The 22,554-nt window shown below is 58.1% G+C and overlaps 1 long non-coding RNA gene across 1 annotated transcript; it reads left to right on the top strand.

Moving 5' to 3' along the window:
* The first annotated feature begins 1,172 nt into the window (after window positions 1–1,172).
* Window positions 1,173–21,746, top strand: LOC113906313. Its single transcript, XR_003514841.1, has 2 exons — window positions 1,173–1,490; window positions 15,226–21,746. It is a non-coding gene; the product is annotated as an uncharacterized LOC113906313 (long non-coding RNA).
* Window positions 21,747–22,554: the final 808 nt, after the last annotated feature.

Raw genomic sequence — 22,554 nt, 5'->3', positions numbered from 1 at the left:
GCGCCAAGGCGCCCAGTGTCCTCCGGCGGCTGGAGCCAAGGCCCAGGCTCTCGGGCCCCACGACGCGAGGCGAGCCGGGGCTGTGCGGTGAATGCAAAGAGCCAGGCGAGCGCCCAGCGCCGCGCAGCCGACGGCGTCCTCGGCCGCAGCCCAATGAAAAGAGAGCAGATAATTTATTCTCTAATCCCGGTCCGGGTGCCGGGCGCTGGCGAGTGGCGGGGGCCGGGAGGGGGGTCCTCTCCTCCCCGCCCGCCCCCGCCGGCCGCCCCCTCCCCGCCCCCGCCGGCGCCCGGCGCGCACACACACATTTCCTGACAATTAGCGAGCACACCTTGGCCGCGCGGCCTCCGGCGGCGCCGCAGCTTTTGTCTCCCGCCCGCCGGGCTGCGAGGCGCTGGCGCCCGGGCGCGAAGTTGCGGACCCGCCGCCCCGGAATGCCGGCCGCCGGCTGTGGTCGTAGGGCGCGGAGGGCAGGGTGGGGGGCCCGGCGCGCCGGCCCCGGGGCTGGGGGGCTGCCCCAGAGAGGAGAAGAGACAGGAAAAAGTAAGGCAGCGCTGCCCCCTCTTCCTTTGTTATAACCCTGAGTGTGAGCGCGCGCGGGAGTGCCTGTGCGCGAGTGTGTGCGTGCCGATATGCGCGCGCGTGTGAAAACGCATGCCTGCGTGTGCGGGTCGGGGCCGGCCGGGGGCGGCGGGGCCCGAGGGCGCCGGGCGGCCTGGCAGGGAGGGGAATTGCACCGCGTGCCGGGTCTTTCTCACTCTGCGCGGAACTCGGGCGAGCGAGCAGGTAGCCGTCCCGCTCTCGCCGGCTTCTCGAAGGACTGAGCTCGGAGTTTGTTCACAGACGAGCGCTGCGCGGGGGAGAAGGGGCGCGCCGGCCTGGGCCCGGCCTGCGGGTATTGGGGGAGTGGAACCTCCTGCAGAGGATCTGCCCTGACCGCAGGGGGCGCACCTGGGGGGTGTCTCTGGGCTTTGAGCGCGGCGCCGCCGCCGCCACTGGGCCTCCCCGCCCGGGGGTGGGAGCTCACGATGGCCCCTGCGAGCCCGGGGAAGGGGCGCGGCTGCGGGGGCTGCTGGTGGGGTTGCGGAGGGCATGGGAGGCGGCGAGACTAAGTGTGTCTAAATGCCAATTCCCCGAAGTTCAGCGCATCGGTTGTCATTTCATACCTTAATGCATATTTATGCTGCGCCGGAATAGGCTTCATAATTAACTCCCGGAGCATCCGCAGAGGTTAAAGGGACCCCGAAGATTTGTGCATTGATTGGGTTCCACGGCGGTGTGAGTGTGTGTGTGTGTGTGTGTGTATGCGCGCGCTCGTGTGTGCGTGCGCCCCGTGCGAACCCATTGAGAAGAATAATTATTTTTCTCCACTGGAAGCTACAGCAGAGAATAAGACAAGGAGTGAAGAGAGAGAGAGAGATAGGAGGGGGAGAGAGAGCAAGAGACAAAGGAAGTGAGTGCGAGAGAGGACACGGCTTAGCATCCGAACTGTGAGTACTGAGCGAAAACAAATAGGCAGAAAGTGCTGCAAACCCCTGGGCCGGGTTCAGGGCCAAGAGGCTGAGGAGGACCCTCTTCTTGGCCGGGGGTGGCGGCGGGGGGGTTGGCTGAGCGATGAGGGCTTCTTGAGCTTTGGGCGGACCCCAGGTTGCGGGCTCAGGCACTCACCTGAAAGCCGGCGCTGACCAGCCCCGGGCTGCGTCAACCTGCCGCCCCGGGTCCGCGGAAGGGAAGCCCCCCGCTCCGCCCGCATTGTCTTTGTTCCCTTTAAAGGATTTTGCTCCTGGTGGGATTCAGTGGGGAGTGTGAGAGGGAGCTGGAGCCCCGGTTCTGGAGGGAGCCGAGTCTCCCTCTCCCGGCTGGGAGAGACCCGGGTGCCTCCGCGCTTTGCTTTCCCCTCGCTGTAGGGTAGGATGGCGGAAGGGGCTGTGAGCAAGCCCAGGATCAGGACTTCGTGACCCCGGTGCATTTGTTTGGCGCTAAGACAGGAAAAGCAGAGGTGTCTGGAACTGTGGGGCAGAAGTCCTCAAGAGCCAGCTCGGTAGGCTGGAGAGGCCATTTCCTTGGGCAAAACCAACTCTTGGCCCTGGATCCTTTTCCTGCCTGGGTCCTCAACCTCGCATCCCGAGAGGAGCAGGAACGCCGGCCTGGGTGGGGCCTGGGGAGGCCGCGACGCAGGGGAGAGCGGCTCCCTTTCCTGAGAGAGGGCCCGCGATGGGGTGCTCCTGGAACCCGGCTGGCCCCCAGCCCCGGCCTCTGCCGAACTGGTCAGGAGAGGGCGCCTGGGGGCCGGAGGGAGAATCCTCCCTTCCTGACGGACATTCCATAGCCCTCTTTCGAAAGCTCTAGTATCCTGCTCTTCTCCTCTCAACCCTCGTTAACAGATTCTTCTTCAGGTTTGAATTTACTTTTTCCTGGTGGTTTTTCAATGTATCTTCATCTGCCGGTGAACAACTTAGCCTAACATAAGCAAGCCTCTAAGAAGCTGACTTTAGAGAGAAATTTGGCTCTTTTGAGTCTGAGACCGGAGCCCCAGGACCAGAGAACTCCGAAATGATTGTCCTTTAAGAAGCCCCCTTGGGGAGCTTTTGGTGGCCTGCAAACCCTGTTTCCAGCCTCCAGGAGGACACAGCTGGAGCTTGGGGCTGGGAACAGCTTCTGTGTCTGTCACTCATTTCCACCTTCCCATCACCCCACGGGGCCTGTCACAGGAGAGAGAGGAGGAGCTCCCTCACACACACACACACACGCACACACACACACACACACCACACCCGGCAGAACTTCCTCCAGGTGGTGCTGGGCACCCTCTGAGACTCAGAACAGCTCACCGTGCCCATACACCTGAACACACACAGAGAATGTCCAGCTGAGGCCACTCTCCTGAAGGTATGACGAGGCAGGACCCACCCTCAACTGGGGGGAAGGGTCAAGTTCAGTTTAACCCCCAAAGGGAGCGTGAGGACTCTGGGGGGTGGGGAGGAGCAGGGTAGGGCTGTGGGGCTGAATGCAGTCGTGCGCACACACACCTGGGCCTGTCTCGCCACTGGACTGCCTGCTCGGCCGTGACCTTGCGAACGACGTCTCCCTGCACCCAGCACGGCGCCTGTCCCCTCTTCTGAGCTTGGTGCACATGTGCTAAACCTTCTCCCATCCTTTCTCTCTGCCTGCCTCCTTCTCTGAGAGGTGGTCCACTGCGGTTTGGAAGAGCCTAGCCATGTTGTTCTTTAGGTTCTTTAGGAGCCACCGTTGCCTTATGTGAGTTGAGGAAGGCGTGGAAAGAAAGGAGTCGGGGGGGAATAGGGCCTGGGCAAGGCCCTGGAACCTTTTGATGTTCACCAACTGCTCAGGTCGATGTGCCTATGAATTTGCCAATGACCTGTTATTGTATTTTTCTTTAACAGCGTTCTGTCTCTGACAAGCCCAGCCCTGGAGATTATTAGAGATCAGATGCAGGGGCCAGAGGTGTCAAGCCTGTAGGGACCACCCCCTGCCCCCCAGCTTCTGCCTGTATTCTCTACTTCCCTAATTTCACTGTGCTTTTGTCGCCTGAGGCTGTCACCAGGTCTGGCTTCTCCTTGCCTGAGAGCCCAGGGACCCTGCCACCAGGCGGGAAGCTTCCTGTCTTTGCCCAAGAAGGCTCAGAACTGGGGCTCCTGAGACTACTAGAGGAAGCCTTTGGGAAAAAGAAAGTTCGTGCCTGACCTCTCTGCTTTCTTGCTCAGTGGAGCAGCACCCCCCTCCCCCCCAACCCTTGGGCAGGGGCTCCCAAGTCAGTGACTAAGTGGGAACCGAGCTGGTCACACTTTGAAGTAGAGACGGAGCTGGGAAACAGGAAATTTGAGCCATGGGGAAAGCTGGGGTAATAATAGGATGGCCATGCTGCTCTAGTAGCAAGCATGCAGCTGGGCTGGCTCAGGTCTGGAGGGTAAGGCACAGGAGACTGCCAGGTCCATGTGGGTCAGTTCTGGTTCGGGACTGCAGCAGTCCAATTGCAGCTCCAAATCTGGAGGTCCGTTTGGGACAGAGGCAGTAGAATCAAATCCCTACAAATTCTCTGAAGTACTTTGACCCTCCCTCCCTTGTGGTGGGTGGAGTTCCCCACCCACAACCTGCTCCAGTACAGGGACTCTCCCCCCAGAGAATACAGGCATGAGGGAGCGTCACACACACACCACGCCTGAACCATGGGACTACCTAGATCTCTTGCCCTTGCTTCCAAACTTCTTCCTTCATTCAACAAATCCGTACCGACACCATTCAGCCAACATCCTCATGGTGAATGTGTTTCCAGTGAACTCTTCACGCGGGAGTGACCGCCTGCCGTTCAGTACCTCCATCAGACTTCCTAATGTCCCACCATGGGCGAAGAGGCAAGGCTGCTTGGATCCAAACCGCTCCCCCCCAAAGTACAAAAGTCTATGAAAAGTTAGGAGAAGTCAGCTCTGGTGTGGGTTCAGTGTCTTGGAATTGATGGGAAGTAAGTTTTGCTCTAACTTACTTCCAGGTGCAAATATTCCTTCCCCACCAGCGTGTTGGTTCTGAGTGCCTGCCTTGCACCTAGCTTGAGAAGTGGTTCTGCACCGTGTCTGGCTTTCGCTGGCAGCACACTGGCCCCGCTGGAGTTCTAGTTTCCTTCTCGTTTCTCTGGCTGAGCCCAGTCTGCATCCCACACCCCTTGCTTTCAGTTCAGCTGGAACCGTCTCCAGCCCCAGGGCCCCAGTGCGGGCTGAGGCTAAGTGTTGCTGTGTGCTCTTGAAGGGAATGGTGAAACTGGGGTCTCCCAGCAAGGGAGCTGCTGTGGCCTGTTCCCCTGTGAGACAGGCTTCAGTCTCCAGGCTTCCGGACATCTGTTCTGCCCCATGAGTGGGCATCAGGGGACTCATTACTGGCAAGGGGATGGCACACCTCAGGGTGTCTGCGCTTGGTCAGTCAGATGGCCCTGGGGGGAAGGGCAGGAGGTCAGGAATACCTCAGGTCTGCTCCCACGAGCTGGGCATCAGCCAGCAGCCAGCTCCCCCACCCCTCTCTGCTTCCTCCTGTTCTGCCTGTTTCCCACTGCAGCCCTCCACTTTCCTCATGGTCAGCATTCTTCCTTTGCCTGCCTGCTCCTTTTTTCTCTCTCAGCGTTCTCCTGCCCTCTTTTCTAAGAGCAGAATGCCCACCCAGCTTCTGCAAGCCTCAGTTTCCTTCTCTACCAAATGGGAAGAAGAACGATAGCGTTTGCATGACCAAATGATTATAATTAACAGGGGCCTGGCACTTGCATGATACGTAGCTTTCACTCAATAAAATATGAGTTCCTTTTCTTTTTTCTCCTACGTCATTCCTTTTCTTTCTCAGTTTCTCTCAGTGTCTCTGTTCTGTCTCTCCCATTGCTGTCTCCTCCCCTCCTCTGTTCTGTCTCCTCCACTCACTCCCTCTTATTTCCCCCCCCACCCTCCTCCAGGCCTAGGCTGTGCTGACAGGAGCAGGGCTGGGCGGCCGGTGGCAGGCTTGGCTTCTCACTGGAGGCCCAAGAATGTGTGGAGTCATGAGGGACGATGGGAGCCAGCAGCAGGAAGGATGGCGCCTCTGTCGTGGCAGGAGAAGCTTCCCACATCCTCAGCTTGGCTGAATGGGAATACCAGGGGCCAGGAGTGGGGGAAGCCCCCACGGGTGTAGGCGTGGGGGACCCGCAGGGCTCCCTGGTGTTTCTAGCGTCTGTTGGCGTTTCTGGGGAGAGCTCAGACCGCAAAGGTGACTGTCTTTTTCCCTGGAGTGGCCTGTCCTGGGGAACAGGACAAAGGAGGCCACTGGCCTGTGGGGTGGTTTCTGTGTATTTCTCCTTGAGTTTCCTGGGCCCTACCCAGTCTTCACCCTCCCACACAGAGCTTCAGACGGTTCAGAGGCAGCCACAAAGGAGATAGGAATAGAGGGGGTGTGGCCCTAGCTTGAGGGTGAATCCCTGGGGTTCTCAGCAAGTGGTGGTCTTTCAGCAGAAAGCAGGTTCTCAAGCCTGGAGGAAGCAGAAAAGCAGGTGAGGCCTGGGACCTCCTTCCCTTCCTGCACATTCCAAGGAGCTCTGGACAGGCCAGTACCTGAGACTTGATACCTGTTCTTTCCCCTCCCCCTCCCTCCAATCCTCTGGCCCCAGAAACACCAGTGGAGAGGGGCTGCCCACCTCCAGAGCTTACCAGGGGCTTGCCAGGTGGGCTGGGGCTGGCAGGCCCAGGACTCAGCCTGTCCCGTGCCCACAGTGGGCAAGCCAACCCTGGGTCCCAGCTGTGGCCCGCGAACCCGAGGGCAGGACCCGCCCTGAGCCGGTCTGAGGCTCTCTGAGACAGAAGGCCGCTGGGCAGTGCTGGGGCAGAGGATGTGGGGGGCCCCAGGGAGGAGGGGTGAGTGTAGAGAGGAGCTTGGGCTGCAGAGACGGGGAGGGGCAGGCAGGCAGGAGAGGGGGCCCCCAGGGAGCCGCCTCAGGTCTCCTGCCAAAAATTAAACCATAAAAAAGCTGGAGGGGAGCAACAGGGGGAGGACAGAGAGAAAAGAGGTGGAGAGGGAGGGAGGAGACCAAACAGCCCCTCCACACCAATAGCCCGGCGGGGGGACGTGAGTAATACATGGCTGGTTCAGAGGCAGTGAGATCAAAAGCAAGCAGATACAAGAGGTTTGTGCTTCACCGACCAGACAGCCAGAGAGCTCAATGAGACCTTTGTTACCCAGGCCCGAGTCAGGGTTGAAGGAATACCTGACCTCCTGGTCCTGCCCCCATCCCGGCCCCGGCGGGGGCGGCCGGCTGGGTCCCCACTCACGAGTCAAGTTTAGCTGGGCACCGCTAGGCAGGCCGCGGTGGGCGGGCAGAGGGAGCAGGCCTGCCCGCGGGGGCTGGGCCTGGAGCTTCTGGGGGCAAGTGAAAGTCAGTGGCTGCTGGAAGGCAGGAAGTGGCTCTGCAGGGATGTGAGGGAGACTGCCTCGGACAAGGGGCCCCACTGGGCCCACCAGGTGAGCAGCTCCTTGGACCCCAGCCCAGGGCCCAGAGTCCCTTGGGAGGGGGCTGCGGGCATGCCACTTGGCGCCCACAGGTGTTTACAGGTCCCGAGCCTGGGGTTTGGGGCCCCATGGGAGAGGAAGGGCAGGGAAACCAAAGGCTTCTGGGGTTGGGGCCAATGACCCAAGTTCAGGTGAGAGGTTGCCCCCAAGTTTGGGCAAGGCTGGGGTGCACTGTGTGGATTGCTGGGGCGTGCGGGTGGCCTAGCGGGAGGAGGCCACCCTGGCCGGGGTCCTGCAGGAGAGAGCCAGTGAGTCGGCCCCGAGGCTGGGTGGGGGGCTGCCGTGGGGGTACTGCTGCTCCCTGGCAGACACAGGGCCGGCCGGATCCGGTCCTGAGGCCTCTTCCCGTCCTGCTGGGGGTCCCTGAGCGAGGTCAAGGCCAGCTCAAGGATCTGAACCCCTTGGAGCTTCCCTGCAGTTGTGCCCTCCAAGGCTGATGCATGCCCACAACTGACCCATCACGGGAAAGGCAGTGAAGACACAGTACTTGGGCTTCGAGAGCATCTTTTCTGGGGTCCTGAGACCTTGGTTCATCTCAGCTGAGCTCTTCACCCTAGTTCTAGAGGTGCCTGGCCAACCACACATCCTTCCAGTGAGAGAGGCAGAATACCAGGAGCCCTCTCCCCCAGCATCGCCCAGGGATGGCTCCAAAGCTAGCTGCCCTCGGCTGCGGTGATTTCGAGGTCTGGCCTTTCCCTGCCTCCAGTGAGCTCTGAAGACAGATCCCTTTCCCCAACTCTGGGGCCACCCAAGAATGGATGCAGTTGCTAGCCACCCGCACTAGTCTAGGAAGTGTGGGCTGGCCCCCAGCCTTGGGGTTGCTTAAGAAACTTGCTCACGCCTGTAAACCCAGGCCCTCCTCTGCCCTCTTTGCTTCCGGTGGCTGGACTAGAAAGGGTTAAGCTTTGTAAGGAGAGAGCCCAGTATGGGACTGGTCCTGGGCGCAGGCAGCAGTGGCGATGAAATATCCGGCCTTATTCTCTAGAGGAGGAGGTAGTTAAGGACCCTGGGCAGGGGGCTGGAGGCTCATTAAGGACATTTGAGGAGGTCCTTTATGGCCAGGAAGCCACCCCTCCTCATACCCCAGTGTGAGACCCATTGTGTGGGGCCTTTGTAGGGCAAGAACTGGAAACTCATTACTGGGATGGCTTTAAAGCTGCTGAGGCCCCGGCAGGTGGTGGGGGATGGTAAGAGAATGTAACTTGGGGGGCCCTTGTACATCCTATCCAGGGAGGCGATGGCGGTGCGGGTGGGTCTGTGGGAAGATGAATGAGCGCTCCCCAGAAACCCCCAGCTCCCTTTTGAGATTCCTGCCGCTGGACAGCCCCCTCCCCCCAGCTCTGCTGTGGCCTATGGCTTTTCATTCCTATGTGATTACTGTTCCAAACTCATGTAGGGCTAAAAGCCATGGGCTACAGTGAGGGGCGCGCACCTACTCCCGCACCACCTGCGTCTCCCCCAGGACCAGGCTGGGGGCAGCCACAAAGCAGGTACCGAGGGGGCTCTGCGAGGGGGCTCTGCATGTGGGGGGTCTGGTAACCTGGGATCGGGAGGCTGTGTGACCTTAGCCAAGTCACTTCCCCTCTCTGGACTCGGTCTCTCACTCTGATAAGAAGAGGCTGGACGAGGGATTCCCCAGGGAGGCTCCCTCAGCACAGAGGTGCAGGGGTGCACAGGGGTGCAGGGGTCTCTGGGCCGGTGCCTCTCCCTTTGCCAAGTTCCTGAGGCCTGTTGTGCTCTCAGGGATCGGCGGGTGGCGGGGGCTGGAGTCGGGGTGCTGGGCCACACAGCACTCTGGCCTCTGCTTCTTGGCCTTGCTGACGCCTCCTGTCAGCTCGGGATCCTCAGCCTTTTTCTGTGTGAGAGAGACCTCAGGACTTCTCAGGGGCTGAACTGAGAGAGCTCAGGCAACAGAATGAAGCTGGGAAGGCTGTGAGTTGGTGCCCAGCCCTGGGCTCCTGCCCAGTCCAGGCGCTTACCGCCTCCTTCTGGGTCTCTGGATGGCGCCTGCTCTCCGTCCACCCTCCTGCCTGTCATCCCTCTTGCCGGGCTCCCCAGGGCTCTTTCTGCTTTTGTGTTTAACCTGCCTGACTCCATCCTGAAAGACGCCAACAGATGGAAATACTGGCTAGAGAGCAGAGGAACCACCTTCTCCTCGGTCCCTCTTCCAGCCCCCGGTCTGTCTAAGACCACTGAAGGATCAGAGGGTCATCTGTTTGGTATTGAGAATCAGAAGGCAAGCTACTTATAATGTCTCAGAGCCCTTAATTTCCCCGGCCAGCATTTACCTGCCATGTACCACGCATGATTCTAACTTACCTGGACTAACTCATTTAATCCTCGAAACAACCCCATGAAAAGGATACTGTTATTATCCCATTTTACTTCTGGGAAATCCAAGGCACAGGGTGCTAAGGAACTGGCCCAAGTTTGTGTGGTTGGAAAGGGGCGGGGCTGGGATTCAAATAGATGCTCTTGCCATGTCATCCTGGGTGCCGGGAGAGCCCACGGCCGAGGGCATGGGAAAGCGCTGCCTCACACCGGGCCTCTCCTCACCAGGCACAAGTGGCCCCCAGGTGCAGCTCTAATCATCCAGGTTTTCCTTTTCCATCAGAAGTGAGGGGGGAAATGAAAACAATGGGAGAAGCGAGAGAAAGCCCGAGGCAGCTGGGTTCTTGCTGGGGCTCATCCCAGTCACTTCCCCTCTTGCCCCAGCTTAGACGGTGCAGGAACCGGGATGAGGATTTGCCAGGGCTCCCCACTTTCCCCCTGAGCTCCCTTGGCCAGAGATCGGGGCAGGGGGTGGGGGTGGGGGCGGGGGCCGGCATCTCCTTCCTCCGCCCCCCTCCCATGAGTCTGTGGTGCTCTTCCTCCAGGACATCCAGGCACCTGATTTGCTCCCTCTAGCTCCCCGTCTCCTAGATTAACAGAGGTTGGAGCAGTGTCCCCTTCCTGCCTAAGCTGAGTCTCTCCCAGGAATCCTGTTGCCCAATTTGCCAGGAAGGCCCCGGACACTGGGCTGGGCCTGGGAAGAAGGGGACAGATGACCCCTTCAAGGATTACTATCCCTCTCTGACGCTCCAGCAAGGCAGACTCTCAGCAGGGGTTGCTGGGTAAATGTTTGCTGAATAAATCCTGAACCGGGAGAGCAGGAGGGAGGGGTCGAAGCCACTAACGGGCTCAGGAGCAAGCCCACCACTCACCGGAGAGTCCCCCCTTGCAGAGCCTGGGGCTGGGTGCTTCTGGGTTTACAAAACTGCAGCTCCTTTCTCTTCTTTGTCTCTTGGCCCCTGCCAGTGGGGCAGGCCTGGAAGAGATAGGCAGTTAAATATTTCACATAATCGTTGAACTGAACTGAATAGGCGAGCTGGCCTCCTGCCCTCTCCCGGACGACGTGCAGATCAGAAGTCTGCATCTATCCAGTCCTCTGCCTGCAGACTGCTGAAACCTAAAATATTCTGAGCAATCTAAGTCTTTTTCACAGTCTTCAGAGCTACCCAGCATAAGGCCTCCCTTGGGAGAGTGGGCCCGTGCTTAATGCTGCTGAGATTCAAGTGAATCTCTCTGGCCATATTTGTCCCGTTTTTAGTGGAAATGGAGTTGGACTTCTAAAACTCTGCTTTCTGAATGCAAAGACTATCGGAAAAAAGTCTCTGTCCCATCTTTAGAAGGGGGTGGCGTTAAGGTTTGACATCTGGGGGCCCATGTCACCATGTCATGCTGATGACCCCAGTCACTCTTGTGATGACCCTGGGGGTGGGCCACCCTCAGACAAGCAGGCCTGGAAGACCCTGGAAGCTAGGGCATAAAGACATTTCAAGACTGTTAGTGTTTTGACCACTTGAGCTCCTAAGGCCCCCAAGTTCCCCAGAACTACTGGTAAATGAGGGGCTGCCCTTGTAGTTTTGAAAGCTTGATGGAGTTTCCCCTCCATCTCTGTAAGCAAGCGGGCAAGCAAGATACAAGGGTGGGGGCTGCCCTGGGCGAGTCAGCAAAGGCAGAGGGGACCTTGGCTTCAGATTCCAGGCGCTCAGTGAGCCAGAGGCTGGAACGTGGTCTCAAGCAGGCCAAGAAGGAGTTAATCTCCAAGGAGACCTGAACTTCTCCGAGACAGGAGGCTGGTGCCCAGCTCTGCTGCTGCCAACTCTGGGAAGAAGGCCTGGGATCTGTAGTTTGTGCCACCACCCACCCTTGGCCTGCCTTGTTTATCAACACAGGCTGGAGACTACAGTTCCCAGAAACCTACAGAGGCCAGACTCAGGGGGAAGAGGTGGGGTGTGAGGCTCTGGGGTGGCAGGAGGGAGAGGCAGAGGGGAGGAGGTGGAGAGAAATCCCAGTTCACTCCCCTTTAATTCTCTCTCCTGGTGTGTCTGCTCCGTGCCGATCTAATCCCCCAAATCCGGTCTGCTAAGCCGCAGCTGCTTCCCTGTGATGAATGGCGCGGGGAGGGAAGGTGAATCCATATTTTAATTACAAAGACGCGGTGCTGAGGGGAGCTGGGGAGGGGCAGGGGGTGGGGGGCGGCGCTCGGAAGTACTCTGGAGGCTGAGGGCACCCCTCCTCTCAGGGTCATTCCCCTTCTGCCCTTTACCTGGGGTGGGGCTGGGGCAGAGTGCAGAAGGGAGTGCCTTGCTGGAAGCTACCCTGCTTCAGGAGGTGGGGGGCGTGAGGGGGTGGGGAGTTGGGGGAGGGATATATCCCTTTTTAGCCTGTCAGAGAATTCCAGGCTTGTCTCAACACTTGTAAATATGTTCCTGTCCTTCCAACCCCCACTCCCGCCCACCTTGGTGAAGGACATTACCAAAATTTGAGACACCTAAGAATTTGTGGTCTGCCCGCTGGAACCCTGGCTTTCTCCTAGTCTTAGTCTCTGGCCAGCTCTGGCTCCCATCTACCTCTGGTTCTTCCACCATTCAAGCCCTCTCTGACCCACTGCCCCGTTTCTGCTGAAGGTGCTGGAATTGGAAGACCGTGTAGGGTGTCTGCATGGTCCTCTCGGAGTGAAGGGGGGTGAGGGCTTGGGAAGGGGTCGGCAGGGAGGCGGGGACACTCCTGGCTGGAGATGATGATCTGGGGGTGGGCAGCGCTTCTGCTTAGCCCCCACAAAGATGACTGGCAGAGAATCTGACTGGTATGGGTCTGCCCGGTACCCCAGACCATCTTGGACCTGAGCTGGGGTCCAGCCAGGGAGGAGGATGGGAAGGAAACCAAGGCCAACAGCTTGCAGTCAGATGCAGCCTAGCATGGGAGAGCAGGCATCTGTCCAGTGTTCACGTCCCTTTCCTTCCTATTCTGAGTTTTGGGAGCTGTTTTTCAACTCCGTGCCCCTCCTGGGCAGGGGAATTGAGGCTGGAGGGGAAGGCTGCAGAGTGGGAAGGGAAGTTTCCATCACACACATGAGCGGGGAATGCCCACCCCGCTGCCGGCGTCATTGCGACTCTCAGACTCCATTCATTTCAAACGTTCAGACCCTTTCCCCCTAGAAACAGGAAGAGGAGGTTCTTCAAGGTCTGGCTTCTCCGGAGAGCCCTCCAGCTACTGTGAAGAGAAGAAGGAAGGGGCACAGAGGGCACCCAGGTTCCTGCTGGTGGGGCAGAGGGACTCAGGGAGGAGGAAAGGGGCTCTCAGCAGGCCAGACACTGAGTGGGCACCGGGGATGCCCAGGGACTTGCTGCTGAAAGGGCTTGGAGTGAAGACCCTGCATGCCCTAGGAGAGAATGGCAGGCCAGCCAGGCACTTCCGGTCAAAGCCCTGAGCAGAATAACCAGGCTCCCCCGATACACCTTCCACCTTTAGAAACAAGGACCTGGCTTTCCCAGGGAGGCGGTCCCCAGATCCACACCTGGAGAGCCAGGTTGCAGCCCTTCGCTCAGCTCTGAGTGGCTTTTTTAACCCTGCTTTCTCTAACGTGTAGGTCCTGGTTCCTTCCCCCATCCCCCACCTTGCTTACAGGGCGCAGAAAATTCAGCTTGTTCTCATCTTCCCCAAAGGACCCCTGGGAGGCACAGTCACAGGCCTAGCTAGGAGTGCGTGTTGGGGCTGGGGTGGTTGTGTGCATTTTGCTGTTTTGAAGAAAGCAGGCACTGGAAGGGAAGTAGGGTGGGGATGGAAAAGGATCTCTGAACACTGGGACCAGAGACTGTGAGGGTGGAGGTGAGGGAGCCACGGTCAAAGGTACTTCCCGACTTGTTTCCGTTGTGAATTCCTTCCCCAGATCAAGTTGTTGCGCCTGCTGCTTCCTCCCCTATACTTTCTCCTGAACTTTGTCCATAGTACCCGTGATACACTCCACATCCTGCAGCAAAGAAAGTGTGTGCATTAACAATTACTGGTTACAAGGAACCCCGACTCTCGCCCTCTTCCTGATCAGGCTGGGATTCCCTTTCAGCCCCTTAGCTTTGGGGTCTAATTTGTTAAACCTTGATTAATCTCCTGGAACACTGAAATGAGGAAATGAAGGCCCAGAGAGGCACACTCACGTGCTTAGGGTGATACACACGCCAGCGTCATAGCCAGGAATAGAACCCAGGCCGTCGAAGCCCCCATTAAGATCCCTGTGTCTCTCTAGGTTTGTCACGGGAGGAATCTGGAGATAGATATAGTAGTTGTGTCTCGGCTCCGTCTATATATATCCTGGAGATTGTGTTCTGCTCTCTATATATACTCCAGAAGAGTGGGTGTGTGGCTGGTGCTGGAAAGCGGGTGATTAAATAACCAGTCTACCTACCCATGCTGACTCAAGCTGGGCTTCCTGCCCACCCAGCTGGCCATTGGAAATGCGCCGCACCTATTCATTACAGTCATTATCCGCATTACCGGGATCCTGAGCGCAGGAGGGAGGAGAGAATCCCGATAGGACCCAGTCCGCTGTGGGTGCTGCGCTTAGGGAGGACCTGCCAGCCAGCTGGGCACTCCGCTCTGCCCGGAGAAGCGTGAAGGAAGTTTGTTCAGAGGAGCAAGGTTGGCAGGACCCGTGGAACTCTCCGGAGAGCCACCACCTGGGCCCTGCCAGGTTCCTCAAAGATGATGGAGACAGTCCGGGCGCCCAGCACTCAGGGCTGGCCATCCCGGGCTCTGTCTACAGCTGGAGGGGCCGAGGCAGGGACGCGGGCCTGCTTGTTCTCAGCCGCTTCCTCGCAGTATCTGGGCTGTCCTTGGTGCTCCTTGCAAAAAGAGAAGTGATCACAGCAGGCCCGGTGTGTGGGCCTGACTTCCATGCAGGGGGCTTTCCTTTGTCCCTTCTGCTCTTCCAGGGCCAGAGGAAGGGCAGAGAAGCGAGCTAGAGGCGTCTGCGGGTGGCCGCGGCCAGGGAGGCCTTGTTGTTTGGAGAAGGGGGTACTTTCACAGACTGAGAGCTGGCCTTGAGGAGCCATGACCCCTCCCAACCCCAGAGGGGCCCCTGCCTCCTGTGACAAGGGTCGTGTCAGCCGGAATAGGGGTACAGTGGGGTAGATCCAGCCTCAGCCTGTACTTCAGGCTGAGACTTTTGCACCAGGGAAGAAGCCCTGTCCTTACCCCATGTTCTTACCCCCACCCCTCTGCCCTGCCTAGTGCTCAATAAAATAGCCCAGGGTGCTGAAATAACTGTCTGCTCTCTGCTGAGGGGGGTGTGGACTCGGGCTGGTCAGGGGAAGTGCCTCTTGTGCCCCATAGGTTTCCCAAAGGGCCTCAGACAAATCAGGGCTGTGAGGGGCGCAGGGAATCCGAGACTCAGTGCCAGGTGTCGGGTGGTGCTGGCTGAGGGGCTGCCCTCAAGGCCCCCGAAGGCCGCCCTTGGATCGCGAGACTGTGTGGTCCCGAGGACCCGGTGGACGCCCGATGCCCGCGGTGGCACAGCGCAGAGCTCACTCTGAGCTGGCATGCTGCCTGCCCCCAGCCGCAGGTGTGCGGGGACGAGGCAGCCGCAGGTGCGGGGATGGGGAGGCCGAGGGTGGGCGGCGACGAGGAGGCAGCTGCAGCCAGGGCCCCCTCTCCCTGGGCTCGCCCGGCTCCAGTCTGAGGCGGGACTCAGCTCCACAGAGACCAGGACGCGAGGAGCTGTCAGAGACCGCCATTTGGTGACTGGCCCCACCCTCAGCGCCGGGAGAGGCCCCACGGGGCCTCTGCAGCCTTGGGGGTCCCCGGGGTGAACCCCAGCTTGCTTCTCTCTCCTGCCTCTCTCCCACCCCCTTCCTCCTCTGCCTTTCCCTGCAGATCTCTGGTGAGTAGTCCCCGGCCTGGCCCAGGGCATGCCCCAGTTCACTTTCGCTTGCTTCTGTGGCCTCCACGGTTTCTGCAAGATGAAGAGGAAGAAGGAGGAAGCTCACAAGCAGCGGGAAACAGCAGTGTGAGCGGAACCGGGGGCCCTTCTTCAGCCCCTGCCCCTGGCTGAGGCTTGGAGCAGGAAGCCTCCCTCTGACCGGGGCTCTTCTCAGGTGACCCCTGACCCCATCTCACCTGTAGACAGCAGCCTCCTCCGTGTGGCCTGGCCTCCTGCCCCTGAGTTTCCAGTCCCAAGAGCTCCCTGAAGAGAGACCCCGGTCACACCAGGGGAAGCCCAGGATCTGCTGTGGGCCTTCCAGAGTCAGAGAAGCCCCAGGGAGGCCCCAAGAGTGAAGCATCTTCCTGCCCTGGAGGCTTCTGCCCAGAGCAACCACTCCCATGAGGGACATACTGCCTGGGGCCAGGAGAGCTGCTGCAAAGTAGGAAACCGGCCTCTCTGCCAGAGAAACTCCAGCAGCTTTGACCCCGGGGAAGCCTCAAGCAGGTGGAAGCGTGAGGCAGACCCCTCCTAGCCTAGGATGGAGTCTGCCCTGGGATCTCAGGACGTGAGCCTGGAGCCACCTCTGCGGGAGTGCGGCCAGGAGCTGAGTCCCCTGCCCTCCATACCCTCCCGGCGTCCCGCTGGGCCCTGCCGCAGGGAGGCCCCCTGAGCGCGGTAGAGGGACAGGGACATGGAGGGACAGAGACAGACGTCTGTCCTCAGCTCAGCGGGCCGCCTGTCCTCTGCCCCACTCTCCTCCACCATGGAGTGCAGCCTTCCCTCCAGCTCACCTCCGCCCAGCCTGGCCTCACTCGCCTCCACTGGGCCTCCTCAACGGCAGCTCAGATGTGGCGGGGCCTCCTCAGGGACTGCCCTCCGGGCCCAGACCGAGGGACCCCTTTCCTGCACTAAACCGAGCCCCTCCTTTGCTCTCCCGTCTTCTCGCCTCACTCACCTGTCCCTTCCTTGTCTTCTCAGAAGCCATAGCGGGGAATGCTTGCATGTGGTGCCTTTAGGGGACACTCTGATACCCTCCTGGACGTGTCCCCTAATCCTATCTTCAGGGTCAGAATCTATCCCCACTCCCAGCCTGTTTCCAGGAGGCGGGAAGCAAAGGAAAATCCGTTTCCTTCCTTCTCTGCCTGCCTTCCTCTGTCCTCTCGTTTTGATGAAACCTGGCCTTCTGTCACTGTGTCTGGACTTCTCAGGTGCTAGAGGGTCACACACAGCGAAGCCAACAGCTGAGGCACGCTAAGCAGATTCTGCGTCTTGAGCGAGTCTGCCGTCTACTTCGTCACTGGAACAACTCAGCCCAGGAACACACTCTGCATCCAGGGACAAAATAGCCTTGCTGACACATTACAAGTGACCTGGGTAGAGGAGGTCAGGGTCAGCACAGAAGGGGCTGTGCACCCTCTGCTTGGAATGTGCCCATCTCTGGGTAGTGGGGGAGGGCAGGAGACCTGCTGTTTCTTCTGGAAGCAAGGGCCTGTGCCATCCTGGCAGCCTTTGTCCCGCCAGCCCCACGCTCAGGGGCATTTCCTGAGCTTTGAGCAGATGTGGTGGATTCCAGGTCCTCTTTGCAAGGCCAGAGCACAGCTTAAGATCTCTTTCCTCCCAGCCTCCAGCACCCTCCTTTGCCCTCACCGCCGAGCCCCAGCCCTCTACAATCTGTTATTTCCTTTTACATCCAGATAATTATAAACAAATCCTTCCCTCGAGGAAGGAGTAATAATGGCCACTGGGGTCGCAAGGGACAGAAGAAAACCTCCCTGGTTCTTCGGCCTCCTGAACAGTAGCGGCCTCAGATGAGGCAAAAGCTTCCCAGGGTCCTGGTATGAGGCCACAGAGCCCTCCGGGTGGCTGGAGACAGCTCTGGCAGTTGCCTGCGAGGCTGCAGCCCCAGCGAAGTCACTTCTGTGGCGGAGGATGAAATTGTATCCCTAGAGACCGAGGTGTTGGGTGTCCTGTCCTGACCACACGGGTTGACCTGGAGGAAAGGTCAGGAGAGTGGGGAACACGCGGGAGGGGTGGTGAACGAGAGCTTCTCTGCTCTCAGGCCCGGCAGGGATTTCAGCTGCAGGGGTTTGGCCGTGAGCCGGTTTGGGGAGAGCTGCTTCCCCCAGGGGAACTCCCTTGGCTCTGGAGGGATACTGGATACCTTGAGCCCCCGCTCTGGAAACATGGAAAGGTCCCAAGGTCACGGCCCAGCTGTGCCTGCAGACAGCTGCCCTTGGCCTCGCCTCCAAGCCTTGGCCCCTTTTCCGTCCCACGCTGAGGTTGAGGCAACCCAACAGCTGAGTAGGAGGCGGCGGCAGCTTCCTGGCAGCTTACCCCACCGTCTACTGTCCCTTAGTTTCGATCTCAGGGAAACGGGGACTTCACTCCTCTCAGAGTCTCGAAGGTGAGCCCAGGGCACGGGTTTCACCCCACAAGGCAGAAGCAGCCCCGGCATCCACAGACCACGCTCCCCGGGCAGCGGACTTGGAGCCCAGGCTCTTCCTCCTGTTCCTTGTGTGTGTGTGGTGGGGAAGGGAGTCGGGGGAGGGGGGTCAGCGGACTTGGAGCCCAGGCCCTTCTTCCTCCTGTTCCTTGTGTGTGTGTGTGTGTGTGTGTGTGTGTGTGGAGGGGGGCGGGGTCTGTCGCCTTGCTTCCTGCCCTAAGTCTCCTTCCCAGAGATCAGGTGGTACTTGTGTCCTCCCCGTTTCCAATTCCCTCCAGTCCAGCGTTCTCTCCCAGACCCCACCTTGAGGAGGTGATGGTTCTGAGGAGGGGTCGGGCCTCCTGGCCTTGCCGCGTGGCATGAGTCCTTGTGGACACGTGGGAAACCTTAGTATCCCCGTCTGTCAAAGGGAGACCTCCCCAGGCGCACTTCCCCTCCATGTGGGCTGTTGAGCGGCAGGATAAAGAGACGTGAAGGGTGCTTGAGTCTCCCATGACTTGACTGTTGTCTGGGACCCTGGCCGGAGGGCCCCCAGGGGTCTTTTTTCTTGTCTCAGGTCTTTTTTTTTTTTTTTTTAGAATGTCATTTCCTTCTCCGGAGCATATGAGTCAATGGGACAGTACAGGGAGATTATTCTGTTTTGAGGAAAAAAGCAGTAATTTAAGTGCAGTATGTACAAGTGAGCACAGTGGGATGCAAAGAACATCGAGCTGGGAACCAGGACTCCTGGGCTCCAGCCCTGCTTGGTCACGGACAGTGGTCTGGCCTTAGGCTAATTATGCTGTGTTTCTGGGACTCCGTTTCCTCAACTGTAAAGAGAGAACTGCACTAATGTCCTCTAAGTTCCCTCCAGACTCCAGGGTTCTGTGGGTCTGGGAGGTCAGTGGGGCCCGGGGCTGTGGAACCAGAGCACTGGCAGATTTCCTGTGCCCCCACTGGAGTGCTTTGTCCATGTAGCAAATATGGGGACGGGGGATGGGAGTGATAAGGTGGATCTAAGAAAAGGTGGGAGGACTGAGGAAAAGCCAAGGCACCCAGAGCCTTTGCTAGAATCCCGCCCGCCCCGGCCCCCAGCTCAAAGCCAGGACACCCTGCAGTTCTGTCTCCTTCCTGTAGCCAGGACTCCAATTCCAGGCCCTGTCGGGGCCATCCCGAGTGCCACTTCCGTGCACGTTCTCTCACACACACACACACCTTGCAGATGGGTCTCAAGGGTCTGCTCCCTGCCGCACTTTACGCAACCCCTTGCACAGCTGCTGGTGAGCCCCATCTCCAAGCTGACTGACCCGGCCCACGTTATTACCTTGCCTTCTGCAAGGGGAAGTGCCTCAGGCTGCAATCTGCTGTCTACAGACTTGAACGTGCATTTTGCCCAGCGCTCTGGGATGGGGCGCTGACTGTCCTTGGATGGAGAGCTGTGGCCCGCATCTCCCCACGCTCCGCACGGCTAACTCCTGACCTCGGCAGCCCGCTTCCGCTCTCCGGGCCTCCAAGAAAGGTGGTGACCAGATCCATTTCCTCCCTACCTCATAGGAAGGCGTACATTATATCAGATGTGCCCAGCAGTGGCTTGAACTTTTGCAGACAGACACTTGGTTTATAGCCATGAAGATGGGCTTTCACCAGAGAAGGAAATCTCAGGCTGCTGGGTCTGGTGGACTCCTTGGCATGCTGGTCCAGAAAGCGTGATGTTCACTGTGAAGGTGGCCGCTGTATCCAGCAGGTGATGAAGCTGACACCACCACCAGAACCAAGAACCAGAATCTGTTCCAAAGAGCAAACTCAACCCCTCAGACACAGAAGCAAGAGCAAGAGGGAGTGGTCCTGCCCTCACCCTGCTCCAGACACACAGTTCCCTAAGGCCAAGGCACTGAACGAAGAAACAGGGGCGTTAACCCTCTACCCCCTCAGTGCGCGCTGCGCTGGCTGCTGTGGCCAGTCCTGCCTGGGATCAGAACCACAGACCGTGAAGACTTAAAAGTAACCTTGGCTGTTCACAGGGGAGCCCAGAAGGTCAGGACCGTCCACCAGGAGGGTGCAGTATGGGGGCTACCCTGGACTTATTATACTGAGGAAGAAATTTAAAAATCCAAGAGCCCCCAAACTGGGCAGTCCAGGCTCTGGCGGAAACCTCAGGCTCTAGAGCTCAGGGGTTTTCTAGTGTGTGACTCTCTGTCTCCCTCCCCTTGGGCAGCCTTCCCTTTTCCCTCTGCCCATCCCTGAGTTCCACCCGAGAGGTGGGAGGCAGGCTGGAGGGGGAGATGGCAGGACCCAGAGATCCTCAGGACTCTCCCAGCCTTCGTTGCCATGGCAACGCTGCTATTTTTATCCCATTGTTCATGCCGCTCAAAGCTCTGACTCTCTGTTCCAGAGAGAGGCCAGGCGGGCTTCTGCCCTCATCCTTCACTGCAGCACCTTCTCCCAGAGGCCTGGCAGGGGAAAGCGGAATGGCGGGACAAAAGCCCGCTGGGCCACCCTCAGCCAGGGGGACTGCCTGACAGCAGTTTTCCTCTGCACCTGCGAGCCTTTGTTTTCTGGCTGGCTTACGCACTCAGTTTTATGTTTTCAGTGAGATCAAAACTCCCCATGGTCTCCCTGAGAGGCTGCTCCAGAGAAAAAGGAAGAGCTGCTGCTTGCAATGAGTTTTTCCCACACACTGGGGTTGCTGCCCTTCTTGGGAAAACCAGAGCTGGTTCTGAAGAATGTCCTGTTGATACAAGCCAACCCCTGGCCCCCTGAAAGGGGCTGGAGAGCTAAGTTTGGTTAGTTAGCAATCAGATGTACTGGACATCACTAGGGAACCTAACGGTTCCTCCCTTTCCTCTGCCCCTCCACCAAAGAACTGGGCCAACTGGGCATCATACCTTTGTCCAGTCTTCATGCCCAAAGCCTGTTAGCATATATTCTCTAGTCTGGGTTTGTCGCCTTCCCTCCCTCTAACCCCTCAACAGCTGTCTCTCTCCAGAGGCTTGAAGTCTTAAACTTGTTGATGATGCTCTTGAAGGCTGGGTTTAATGAAAAGCTTTTTTAGCCTCTCCTCCCTGGCCCAGCCTCTGATTCTCTCCCTACGCCCCACCCACTCCCGTGGCAAGGTACCCCTGAGAGCCAATGGTGCTAAGCTTCCCCACTGATACGCTTTGAAGGCCAGTGAGATTTGAGCCCTCCAGCTGGGGTAGTTGGGTTCAGAGTGAGCATTTCTTGCATGTCCTTAAGATCATGCTCCTGGAGACAAGTCCCAGGTCTTAACCCAGTAAAGTACAATCGTATTGTGTCATACTCTCGCACTGAGGTGAACTGACTCCTGGATGGCTAATTTTTCTAGGGTGGCTGGGACCCATTCACCTAGCCTCTAATGGGTTTCATTTTGGCTCAAGATGCATGGTTTCCACAATCTATGCACCTGGAGTAAGCACTTTCCTGGTTGCCTCGGAAAAGCATGCCGGCAAATGCTGCTCTGTTAATTGCTGTAATAAACAGACTTTTATTATATCCCTTTGCAGTAAATGAATTATGTTGTCAGGGTAGATGGGGCATCCGTGTTTATTTCACATTGTAATACACTGCAGCAGTAAAAGCTAAGCATTTATTTCCACCAGCTCTGTTGGGGAGAAGGGAGACTGGGAAAAAGAGGAGTATGAACATGAAGTGATGGGGTCCTGGAGGAGGTTTTGGGAGACACACAGAGCCCTGGGCCGTGAACCTCACTTGTGCTATCTAGAAATTGGAGGAAGGCAGCCCTTCTCCCTCCGAGCATCTCAGAGAAACAGTGGGATAAAGCTGGCTGGAGCAGATGACGTGGGGAACAGGAAGAGTGCTTTGGGACTACAGCATGAGCACATGGCTATGAAGATGCTTATATTTTTTACAAGAGAAATAAAGACCTTTAGGTGTACTTCTCGGGACTATTGACAGGACAAATGGGAATTTTCAGACTTACAAGGAGAGAAAGATGCCATAATATTAGGAACAAGAATGATTATATCATACGGTATGTGAATTATATATCAATAAAACTGTCTTTTAAAAGGATTATTATATCATAACTCCACTTTGATTAGAACGCCAGCGATTTCAAATCATCACTGAAGAGGCTCTGAGGAGGCCAGAGAGCTACAGCCATCAGGTCTCACCCAGAGTCACCTCCTGTGACGCCCAGGGTAGCTGGGGCAGGGGGGCACTGAAGTGTCTCAGGCTGCTGCAGCTTGGAGAGCCGACTGAATGCCCTGGGGCGGCCCGCCCCTTCTCCTGGTGCAGCCACTGCAGAGCTAGTAACAGGCTCGCAATGGTGGTTGCTGATGGTCTGATATAAATAAATGCCCCACGCCGCTCAGCCTTCAGGAGTCAGCTGGAGTGTCAGCTTCTGCTGTCAGAATCCCAGTCCTTGCCCCTCGTGTGGGGAAATGTGTGTGGCATACTGCTGTCTATTAATCTGTCCTATCAGACTTGAGTCCTGACTGTGCGAGGCCCTCGGGGAAGAGCCGTAGGAGAAACACGGGGAAATCACACACTGTCTGGGCCCTTGAGGAACTCACAATTTAATAAAACAAAAAGACTTGAAGGATTCAAGATGCAGGGCACAAGCAAAGTGCTTTGAGGCTTCAGGGGCCTGAGAGGGGCCTCCAAACACTCTCTCAACCGTTCAGAGAGTGGGGAGGGATCAGACAAGGCTTCACAGTGGAAATGGACTTCCAGCTGAGATTTGAAAGATGGAGAGGAAGGCATGCTCAAAGCACAGATCCCAGGACCCCTCTCTCTTTGCCAGCATCTAGGACATTTGCAGGAGAAGGCAATGGCACCCCACTCCAGCACTCTTGCCTGGAAAATCCCATGGATGGAA

Source organism: Bos indicus x Bos taurus, chromosome 16 (assembly GCF_003369695.1).
Source record: "Bos indicus x Bos taurus breed Angus x Brahman F1 hybrid chromosome 16, Bos_hybrid_MaternalHap_v2.0, whole genome shotgun sequence".
Lineage (NCBI taxonomy): Eukaryota > Metazoa > Chordata > Mammalia > Artiodactyla > Bovidae > Bos > Bos indicus x Bos taurus.
Note: the sequence above shows the minus strand (reverse complement) of the source record. Positions and strands in the feature narration are given on the sequence as shown.